The sequence below is a fragment of the Gorilla gorilla genome, chromosome 20 (genome assembly GCF_029281585.2).
Source record: "Gorilla gorilla gorilla isolate KB3781 chromosome 20, NHGRI_mGorGor1-v2.1_pri, whole genome shotgun sequence".
Taxonomy (NCBI): Eukaryota; Metazoa; Chordata; class Mammalia; order Primates; family Hominidae; genus Gorilla; species Gorilla gorilla.
This window is the reverse complement of record NC_073244.2, coordinates 40658037-40670136: the sequence shown is the minus strand read 5'-3', so window position 1 is coordinate 40670136 and position 12100 is coordinate 40658037.

The following is a 12100-nucleotide window of genomic DNA, read 5'->3' as shown; positions in this document are numbered from 1 at the left end:
GGAGGAAGGGAGGGAGGGAGGAAGGGAGGGAGGAAGGAAAGAGAAAGGGGAGAGAGAGGGAGAGATGCAGGAGAGGGAGGGAGGGAGGGAGGAAGGGAGGGAGGGAAGGAGGGAGGGAGGGAGAAAGGGAGGGAGGGAAGGAGGGAGGGAGGGAGGGAGGAAGGTGAAAGAAAGAAAGAAAGAGAAAGAAAGAAAGGAAAGAAAGAAAAGGAAGGAAGGAAGGAAAAGAAAGGAAGGAAGGAGAGAAAAGGGGAAGAGAGGGAGACAGGCAGGAGAGGGAGAGAAGGAGGGAGGGAGGGAGGAAGGGAAAAAAGGAAGGAAGGAGAGAGAAGGGGGGAGAGAGGGAGAGAGGTGGGAGAGGGAGAGAAGGAGGGAGGGAGGAAGTAAGGGAGGGAGGGAGGAAGGGAGGGAGGGAGGAAGGGAGGGAGGGAGGAACGGAGGGAGGAAGGAAGGAAGGAAAGAGAAAGGGGGAAGAGAGGGAGAGAGGCAGGAGAGGGAGAGAAGGAGGGACGGAGGGAGGAAGGAAGGGAGGGAGGGAAGGAGGGAGGGAGGCAAGCGAAAGAAAAAGAAAGAAAGAAAGAAAGAAAAAGAAAGAAACAAGCGAACACTTTACAAAGCGAAACAAGAGCTTTCAGACTGAGGAGGCCCTAGTCTGCCGCCAAACTTCCCCAGAATTACACACCCTTGGCCTCCTTCCGGGTGATTCCCAGTGTAGCCAAATCATTTGTGGGGCAACTCTCAGCACTTTGTTCAGGATTTCACGGGCCCTGGGGCCAAATGCTGCAACTGCACGTCAGTCATCCTCTCGAGAAACTGATTTTTTGTTACTGACAGTGATTATTTCATTGATAATAATCATACCAAAACCATTTTAAAATCTCAGACATAGAAGCATACCAACACTGAGCTGCTTTCTAGAGGAAGCAAAATTAACCTGAAGAATGACACTTCCTTGTACAGATCCATAAGTGGTGCCCCCATATTTTTCTAATTTATCTTTCTTGTTCTTGTTTCACTCTCCCCTCAATGATACAAGTGGCCACGCGGTATCTTGCTCATTATTTACATGCAAACCAGGACTCCAGGGTTACAGTTGTCTGCTCTCTGGAGGAAATGAGGTCGATGTTTTCTTTTGCCGGTTGCATATATTATTGACCTGGTGGCCCTCCCAGCCCTAAGGGCCTCCCGGTCTGCCCTCTGTGTAAATGTGCCCAGCCATTGTAGCAATATATGCCATATATCATCATAATGTTAAAACAACCTCGGAGACTAAAGAATTACTTTCCCTGGCTTCCCTCTAGTCCCTTTGAACTGTGCTGGGCCTTTGCTGAGGGCCTGGAGCCAGGAGCAGCAGGCAAGCCAACCCTTGCCCTGCACAGCAGGAGTGGTAAGGGGCACCAGCAAGGCAGGATGAAGCCCATTTACAGACCACAAAGCCACACCACTGAAATGGGAATCACCCAGGAGGTGACGGCCTGCCCCCTAAGCCATTTTAGGAACTGCATATGTTTTTCTCATTTTATTTTTATTTTTATTTTTTTGAGATGGAGTCTCGCTCTGTCGCCCAGGCTGGAATGCAGTGGCACGATCTCGGCTCACTACAACCTCCACCTTCTGGGTTCAAGCAACTCTCCTGCCTCAGCCTCCTGAGTAGCTGGGATCACAGGCATGCACCACCACACCTGGCTAATTTTTTGGTATTTTTAGTAAAGACGGGGCTTCACCATGTTGACCAGGCTGGTCTCGAACTCCTGACCTCAGGTGGTCTACCCGCCTTGGCCTCCCAAAGTGCTCGGATTACAAACGTAAGTCACCGCACCCAGCCTGTTTTTCTCATTTTAAAAATTTACACTTGAGCTCAAGAGTTCAAGACCAGTCTGGGCAACATGGCAAAACCCCGGCTCTACCAAAACTACAAAAAATGAGCCGGGTTTGGTGGTGTGTGTCTGTGGTCCCAGCTACTCAGGAGGCTGAGCGGAGAGGATCACTTGAGCCCTGGAGGCAGAGTTTGCGGTGAGCTGAGATCTTGCCACTGTACTCCAGCTTGGGTGACAGAGTGAGACCCTGTCTCAAGTGGAAAAAAAAAATTTACTAGTAGTATATGAGGTACACCTTGCCGTGCTCTTTCATTATGGTTCTACTTTTTCCAAGTGAATATCTTTTTCTTTCTGTTCTTTAAATCACAACATAATACATGATCACAAAAGAAAAATCAGAAAACACAAGGAAGCAGAAATAAAGAAATCAACAAATGCCATGCACTGAAGGAAAAGACACTGTCGTCGCTCAATGTAGGTCCTTCACTATCCCTTTATTCCATTCATTCATTCATGTAAAAAGGATTTTTGAGCTACCAATGTGCCAGGTGCTATGCAGGTGTTAGACATGAAGTCGTTAAAATATAGTTTCTTTCCTAAAACACATCAACCAAGTGGAGACAGAGAAGTAAATAAACAATTATCCTGTAATCCCAGCACTTTGGAAGGCCGAGGCAGGAGGATCACCTGAGGTCGGGAGTTCGAGACCAGCCTGACCAACACTGTGAAACCCCGTTTCTACTAAAAATACAAAATTAGCCAGGCGTGGTGGCGCAGGCCTGTAATCCCAGCTACTCGGGAGGCTGAGACAGGAGATCACTTGGACCCGGGAGGCAGAGGTTGTGGTGAGCTGAGATCGCACCACTGCACTCCAGCCTGGACAACAAGAGTGAGACTCCGTCTCAAAAAAAAAAAAAAAAAAAAAAGTTACAACTAAAGATTCCTACATATACAGCTATCCATATATGTAGATACAGTCTTTGCAAAAATTAGAATATATCATGAATGCTATTAACCTAAGTTTTGGCCTAATATGTCAGAAAAAGATTTTCATGTCAATAGATTCATTACAGAACAACAAAAACAAACTCTAGAATTAAACCTAGCAAGAATCGTGGCCAGGTGTGGTAGCTCATGCCTGTAATCCCGGCACTCTGGGAGGCCGAGGCAGGAGGATCACTTGAGATCAGGAGTTCCAGACCAGCCAGACCAACACAGCAAGAGATCTCATCTCTAAAAAAATTCAAATAAAAAATTAGCCAAGCATGGTGGCATGCACCCTTAGTCCCAGCTGATCGAGAGGCTGAGGTAGGAGGATTGAGTGAGCCCAGGAGTTGGAGGTTACAGTGAGCTATGATCATGCCACTGCACTCCATCCTGGGTGACAGAGCAAAATCCTATCTCTTGAAAAAGAGAGAAAAAAAAAAAAAGAATTGTGCAAAACCTACCTGAAGAAAACCAAATAATTTTTTAAAATTATACATTAAGTTCTGGGATACATGTGCAGAACGTGCAGGTTTGTTACATATGTATACATGTGCCATGATGGTTTGCTGCACCCATCAACCCATCATCTACATTAGGTATTTCTCCTAATGCTATCCCTCCCCTAGCCCCCCACTGCCCGATAGGCCCCGGTGTGTGATGTTCCCCTCCCTGTGTCCATGTGTTCTCATTGTTCAACTCCCACTTATCAGGGAGAACATGCTGTGTTTGGTAAGAAAACCAAATAATTTTTACTGAAGATCATTAAAATAAGAAATTCTAAAGATCAAGATATAAATCAGGCCGGGTGCGGTGGCTCACGCCTGTAATCCCAGCACTTTGGGAGGCCGAGGCGGGCGGATCATGAGGTCAGGAAATCAAGACCATCCTGGCTAACATGGTGAAATCCCGTCTCTACTAAAAATACAAAAAAAAAATTAGCCGGGCGTGGTGGCGGGTGCCTGTAGTCCCAGCTACTTGGGAGGCTGAGGCAGGAGAATGGCGTGACCCCGGGAGGCGGAGCTTGTAGTGAGCCGAGATCGCTCCACTGCACTCCAGCCTGGGCGACTCCGTCTCAAAAAAAAAAAAAAAAAAAAAAAGGATATAAATCAAATGCAACGACTCAATGCTGTCAAACTATGATTCTCTACCAATAGTCTACATATTTGATGCAATCCCAGACAAAATCCATGCACATTTTATTATGAATTTGTTAATATTCTCAAGCTCATTTGGAAGAGTAAATATCAGAATAAAACATCCATACAGGCCGAGCACGGTGGCTCATGCCTGTAATCCCAGCATTTTGGGAGGCCGAGGCAGGTGGATCACTTGAGGTCAGGAATTCAAGATCAGACTGGCCAACATGGTGAAACTAAAAATACAAAAATCACTACTGTCACTGCTAAAAATACAAAAATTAACCGGGCATGGTGGTGCACACCTGTAGTCCCAGCTACTAGGGAGGCTGAGGCAGGAGAATCGCTTGAACCTGGGAGGCAGAGGTTGCAGTGAGCTGAGATTGCACCATTGCACTACAGCCTGGGTAACAGAGTGAGACACCATCTCAAAAAGAAAAAAAAAATCAGCAGTAAAACAGCATAATATTGATATAATGCCATGAGGGATCAGTAGAAGAGAAATTCCAGAAACAACCTTTATTTAAAAACTAGTTTAAATTTGGCATTTCGAATTAAAGAGGAAGTAATGAAATTATAAACACTGTTGGAAGAACTGCCTGTTGTTTTGGAAAAGAATCTTATACTAAAATTAATAACCCCAAAATAAGTGTCAGATAATTTATAGACCCAAAGCAATAAAAAGTATTATAATAGAAGAAAATATGACTAATGTTTATAGTTTTTGAATAGGAAAAATATATATATATTTTGAGACAGTCTCGCTCTGTTGCCTGGCTGGAGTTCAGTGGTACAACCATGGCTCACTGCAGCCTCCATGCCTCCCAATTTCAAGCAATTCTCTCCTGCCTCAGCCTCCCGAGTAGCTGGAACTACAGGTGCACACCACCATGCCTGGCTAATTTTTCATATTATTTTTAGTAGAGGCAGAATTTCACCATGTTGGCCAGGCTGGTCTCAAGCTCCTAGCCTAAGGTGATCTGCCTGCCTTGGCCTCCCAAAGAGGTGGGATCACAGGAGTAAGCCACAGTGCCCAGCCAGAATAGGAAAAATATTCTTAGGCAAATATAATAGCATTAAAAAAAATTATCAGATTTAACTGTGTAAATATAATAAACTTTTCTCCAATAAAAGATGCTACAAAGTTTTTTTAGAAACTCTTATAATTCAAGAAAATATTTACAATACTTTTAGCAGACAAAAGATTAATATCCAGTTATATAAACATCTCCTACAAATAGGAAAAGACAAAACACTACAAAAGAGAACAAAGAAGACGAAGGGCAATTCAGGGAAGAAGAAAAATAAACGGCTAACGCGTATATGAAAAGTTTATTCAACTCCTCTAATGCTCAGGTGAATGCAAATTTAAGTTGATATTACATTTCATTATTAGATTGCAGAAAATTAAATATTTCAACACTTAATGTTGGAAAATATGAGGAAAATTGATGCTTATAAACTGCTGAAATGTGAAACAGCATAGCTTTGGTGACCGTAATTTAGGAATATGTTTTAAAATTATAAATATGTAAACCATGACTGCAATTCTTCTAGAAATAAATCTTAAGGAATTTGTATATATATATATATATAGAGAGAGAGAGAGAGAGAGAAAATGAGAGAGATAGAAATAGAGAGAGAGAGATATTGAGAGAGAGAGAGAGAGAGAGAGAAACAGGGTCTTGCTATGTTGCCCAGGCTGGTTTTGAAATCCTGAGCTCAAGCAATCCTCTTGCCTCAGCCTCCCAAAGTGCTGGGATTACAGGTGTCAGTGACTGTGCTTGGTCAGAAATTTTTTTTTAATATTTATTTAGTTAGTTATTAAGAAGGAGTCTTGCTCCATCGCCCAGGCTGGAGTGCAGTGGTACAATTTCAGCTCATTGCAACTTCCACCTCCTGGTTTCAAGCGATTCTCTTGCCTCAATCCCCCAAGTAGCTGGGATTACAGTCACTCACCACCACTCCCAGCTAATTTTTGTATTTTTAGTAGAGACGGAGTTTCACCATGTTGGCCAGGCTGATCTTGAACTCCTGACCTCAAGTGATCCACCCCTCGGCCTCCGAAAGTGCTGGGATTACAGGCATGAGCCACTGCGCCCAGCCCAGAAATGTTTTTTAAATGGAGCTAAGCTTCTCTCGAAATAGTTCACTTTGCTAAATGTCCATCTGTAGGGAACTGGTTAAATAAAGTGTATACCCATTTACTGTATCAGTCAGCTATTACTGCTTAACAAGCCACCCCCAAAACTCAGCCATCTCTCCTGGCTCCTGTCTCCGTGGGTTGGCTGGGAACTGGCTAATTGAGGCTGTGCTCTGCAGGGTGGCTGTGCTGCAAGCTGCAGGTCCAGTGGGCTGGGCTCCCGGATGTGCACTGGCTTATGGCTGCTCCACAGGTGTTAATTTTCATTCTTTGGAAAGAGCAGCAAAACAGATAAACATCCAGCCAGACTGATCAACACAAACAGAAAAATGGACAAATTCCTTGAAAACTACAACTTGCCAAAATTAACACAAAATGCAACAAAATCTGAAAAGTCCTATGGATCTACTAATGAATTTGAATTGGTAGTTAAACCTCCTCCAAGAGAGAAAACTCCAGGGTCCAAATGGCTTCGCTGGTGAAGCCTATTATAATTTCAAGGAGGAAATAGCACCAATCTCACACACCCTTTTGCAAAACAGACACAATAAGAGGGGACGTTTCTCATCCCCTGCTTTGAAACCAGCAACACCTAACACCAAAATCTGACAAGGACATTTAATTTAAGATTTAAAAATCAATGTAAGGCCAGGCACAGTGTTCACTCCTGTAATTCCAGCACTTCGGGAGGCCGAGGTGGGTGGATCACTTGAGGCCAGGAGTTCGAGACCAGCCTGGCTAACATGATGAAACCCCATCTCTACCAAAAATTAGCCCATGTGGTGGTGCACCCCTGTAATCCCAGCTACTTGGGAGGCTGAGGCAGGAGAATTGCTTGAACCTGAGAGGCAGAGGCTGCAGTGAGCAGAGATCGCGCCACTGCACTCCAGCCTAGGCAACAGAGCAAAACCCTGTCTCAAAAAAAAAAAAAAAAAAAGAGTCAATACAATTTACCATGTTAACAGAATATAACAGAAAAACCAAATGATCATTTCAATAAATGTAGAAAAATACTTGACATATTTTAACATCTATTCATGCTTTAAAGAACTTTTTTAGCAAACTGAAATAGAAGAGAATAGAAATAGAGGGGAATTTCCTCAATCTGATCAAGGACACCTTTGAAGAGCCTACAGTTAAAATCATCCTTGGCCGAGCACAGTGACTCACGCCTGTAATCCCAGCACTTTGGGAGCCCGAGGCAGGCGGATCACTTGAGGTCAGGAGTTCGAGACCAGCCTGGCCAACATGGCGAAACCCAATCTCTACTAAAAATACAGAAATTAGCCAGGCATGGTGGCACAAGCCTGTAATCCCAGCTACTAGGGAGGGTGAGACAGGAGAATCACTTGAACCTGGGAGGCAGAGGTTGCAGTGAGCTGAGATCGCGACACTGCACTCCAGCCTGGGTGATAGAGCAAGACACCATCTCAAAAAAATCATAGTAAAATTAAAATAAAAAATAAAATCATCCTTAAAGGCGAAATAGTGAATGCTTTCCCCCAAGACTGGAGACAAGGTGCAAATGCTTACTCCTAACACTTTTATTCAATATTGTCTTGGAAGTTTTAGCCATTGCAGTTAGACATTAAATACATAAAAATAAAGTAAAATGAAATAAAATACAATAATAATAACATATGGAATGAAATATAATACATAAATATTGGAAAGGAAGAATCCCCTGGAAATTATATGATTGTTTACATAAAGAACTCTAAGGACTCTACAAAACAATTGCTAGGACTAGTAAGGGAATTTAGCAGGTGGCTCGGGGGTGGGAAGGACCTTGGGGTCCGCACTGAGTAGAACCGGGGCATTCATGACCCTCCTGGACAGGAAGCTCACGAGGATGGTAGGGCCAAAGCCTAAAACCATGCAGTGTCTGAGGTTTCTTCTGCTTTGAACAAACTAACAAAAAATGTTCAGCCGGGCACAGTGGCTCATGCCTGTAATCCTAGCATTTTGGGAGGCCAAGGTGGGTGGATCACCTGATGTCAGTGGTTGAGATGAGCCTGGCCAACATGGCGAAACCCGTCTCTACTAAAAGTATAAAAATTAGCTGGGCAAGGTGGTGCATGCCTGTAATCCCAGCTACTCGGGGGGCTGAGGCAGGATAATTGCTTGAACCTGAGAGGTGGAGGTTACAGTGAGCCGAGATTGGACCACTGCACTCCAGGTTGGGCGAGAGAGTGAGACTGTCTCAAAAAAACAATAAAAAATAAAAATTAAAATGTTTAATTGTTTATTCACAAGAGCCAAAGAAAGACTGGAAACAATATAAATGACAAAACAACAGGTGAATTGACAAACAAAATATGGTATATCTGTACAACAGGAAAGTACTTGGTAATATGTGTGAACAGACCACGTGGCTAAACACCAAGATAACCATGCAGAGTGAAAAATGCCAGACACAAAAAAATGCACATGGCATCATTCCACTTACATAAAATCTAGAAAATGCAAACTAATCTCTAGTAACAGGAAGGAGGTCAGTGGTCCCTGTGGCCAGGTGTTGGGGAGGGGACTGAAGAGAGCATAAAGAAACTTTTGGGGGTGTTGGAAATGTTCTGTGTCTCAGTCGTAGTGTTGCTTTTGGTGGGTGCACACGTCTGCCAAACTCATCAAAGTGCACACTACAAATGGATGCACTTTTTTTTGTATGGAAATTATACCTCAATTAACTTGATTAAAAAAATAAAATTCAAAGGCATCGAGGGGTGCCTTTCAGGAGCTCTTAAAAGAAAGGCATAAAAATTTTGACAGAATGAATTTCCCTTTGCTTTGATTGGAATTACACTAAATTTGTAGAGTAATCCAAGGGGAATGCACATCATTCCAACAGTAAGTCTTCATTTAGGGGCATAGCAGGTCTTTTCCTCTGCTCTGGGACAGTCAAAGCGGCACAATTATTTTCTTGTCCTTTAGGATTTGACAGATTTTACCCATGAAATAACCTGGGCTGGGTGCCAAGGGACAAGGGGTGGATGGTGGGGGGTGGGGGCACGCTGGTGAGCTTTCATTGTTAATAACAAGGGTGGAGATTGGATTCAAATAGCACTTACTCCCCATCACCAGTTCATTGCCACTTCGTAAAAATCTCAGGATGAGTAGTCTCCATTCAGTTTTGTTTTGTTGTTTTGTTTTGGAGATAAGATTTCGCTCTGTCACCCAGGCTGGAGTGCGGTGGCACAATCTTAGCTCACTGCTGCCTTGAACTCCTGGGCTCAAGGAATCCTACCGCTGAGCTTCCCAAATACCTGGGAATACAGGTGTGCACCACATGCCCTGCTAATTTTTATTTTATTTAAAACAAAATTTTCGTAGAAACAGAGTCTTGCTACATTGCCCAGGCTGATCTTGAACTCCTGTTCTAAAACACTCTTCCCACCTCAGTTTCCCAAAGTGCTGGGATTACAGGTGTGAGCCACTGTGCCAGCCTTACCTAGTGTTTGGTTATTCACCCTTTTCAGCAAAATGTTTACAAGCACAGATCTCTCTCTCTCTTTCTTTTTTATTTTTTATTTTTTTGAGACGGAGTCTCTCTCTGTCACCCAGGCTGACATGCGCCACTGTAACATTCGCCTCCCAGGTTCAAGCAATTCTCCTGCCTCATCCTCCTGAGTAGCTGGAAATACAGGCATCCCCACAGCATGCCCAGCTAACTTTTGTATTTTTGTAGAGACAGGGTTTCACCATGTTGGCAGGCTGGTCTCGAACTCCTGACCTCACGTGATCCACCCGCCTCAGCCTCCCAAAGTGCTGGGATTATAGGCGTGAGCCACCACACCTGGCCACAAGCACAGATCTTTCAGCAGATGCTGTCACTGGCCCACCCTGCAGCTCCTCAGCCCACCTCTGGGTTCACCCGTAGCTGTGGTAGACACTGCCCATGCAAGCCTCCCACCACCAGCTTTTGCTCCTCTCTGCTTTTTTTTTCGGTAGGTGGTGGGGGAGGGCAGGGGCGGGATGAGGGGCACAGTCTCACTCTGTCATGCAGGCTGGAGTGCAGTGGCATGATCTTGGCTCACTGCCACCTCTGCCTACTGTGTTCAAGTGATTCTCTCACCTCAGTCTCCCAAGTAGCTGAGACTACAGGTGTGGACCATCACTCCTGGCTTTTTTTTTTTTTCAGTAGAGACAGGGTTTTGCTGTGTTGGCCAGGCTGGTCTCGAACTCCTGACCTCCAGTGATCTGCCTGACTTGGCCTCCCGAAGTGCTGGGATTACAGGTGTGAGCCACCGTGCCTGGCCTCCCCTCTGATTTTTAAGCTAAATGATTTTTGCTTGCTAGTCAGCATGGAGGGCAGCCTGAAAGTACTGGGGAGTTATCCTAAGGGCAACTCTCCACCAAGAAAGGACAGAAATGGGGGGAAGATATCCCAGCTTCCTCATTCCTCAATGGGACAATTTGAATGCATTCTACCTGATCTCTCAGAAGGCCCCGTGGAGCAGGGTGAGCCTGTCCTGAATGCACCCTCCCTGTCTCTGTTTTTTTTGAGACAGAGTCTCACTCTCTCACTCAGGGGCTGGAGTGCAGTTGCATGATCTCAGTTCCCGACAACCTCTGCCTCCTGGGTTCCAGTGATTCTTCTGCTTCAGCCTCCAGAGTAGCTGGGATTACAGGTGCATACCACCACACCCGGCTAATTTTTGTATTTTTAGTACAGATGGGGTTTTGTCATATTGGCCAGGCTAGTCTCGAACTCCTGGCCTCAAGCGATCTGCCCACCTCGGCCTCCCAAAGTTCTGGGATTACAGGCATGAGCCACCGTGCCTGGCCCCCTGTCTCATTCCCTACTCCCTCCCTCATTCCCTACTCCCTCCCTCATGCTTCCTGAAATCAACTCCCAAATTAACTACCTGCACCCATTCCTTATCTCAGGTATGCTTTTAGGAGATCCCAAAGACGTGCCACCAATACGCATGTACTATGGTACTATTTCACTATGTTTATAATAAAACATACACTGACTAGATGTTTTAAGGATAAGCTAAAGATAAACAATATTTAAAATAACTTATTTATTAACAACACAATCTTTTTACTCTCACCCAAATATTAATTATGATACTCTTAGTGAATGGCAATGTGATTAAATGTGCTTCATTATTTTTGAAAATCTTGATTAACACTTTGTGATGCAGCAATTTGAAAGCCTGGTTCTGAGTTCATTTTATTTTGATACTTGGTTTAATGGCTTGATAACTAAACAGGCACTTCAGGGAGACATGTGACTCCCACAGAGCCCGGGCACCGCTGGGTCATGGTGCTCCCCTCCCAGTGACCACGCCTCCCACCAGCCATACAAATGGACCAAGAGTTCTGTGACGACCCGGCCAGCAGATGCCAATCTTCCCTGATGACAGTTGGGGTTTGTGCTCCTTGAATGAGAAGAGTTGCATTTTTATGTTTTCAATCAATAGAATCAAAATCCTCCAAAATTAAGTAGTTTGGAAGGTTTAAAACCTATTTCTGGCTGAGTACGGTGGCTCGTGCCTGCAATCCCAGCACTTTGGGAGGCTGAGGTGGGCAGATCGCTTGAGGTCAGGAGTTTGAGACCAGGCTGGCCAACATGGTGAAACCCCATCTCTACTAAAAATACAAAAATCAGCCAGGCGTGGTGGTGCACACCTGTAGTCACAGCTACTCTGGGAGGCTGAGGCACTAGGATGGCTTGAACCTAGGAGGCGGAGCTTGCAGTGAGCCTAGATAGTGCCACTGCACTTCAGCCTGGGTGACAGAGTGAAAAAAAAAAAGACGGTTTAAAGCCTAAGTAGACGGGAGTACGGATTCGCCAAATCTTCTCTAAGTTCATTTAAAACGGGTGCATCTCTTTGTGATGTGGGATTTGATGGTGCCTCAACAGCTTACAAATAAGTTCCAGATGTTTCCAGAAAGACCTATGGAGGCCCAAATTTCCAGGAAAATTCAGTCAGTCCTCTAAATGGTTCTCTTCTTTCTAGAGTGAAGCAGAGTGGTTGAGCACATGGGCCCGGGGGGCCTTGCAAACC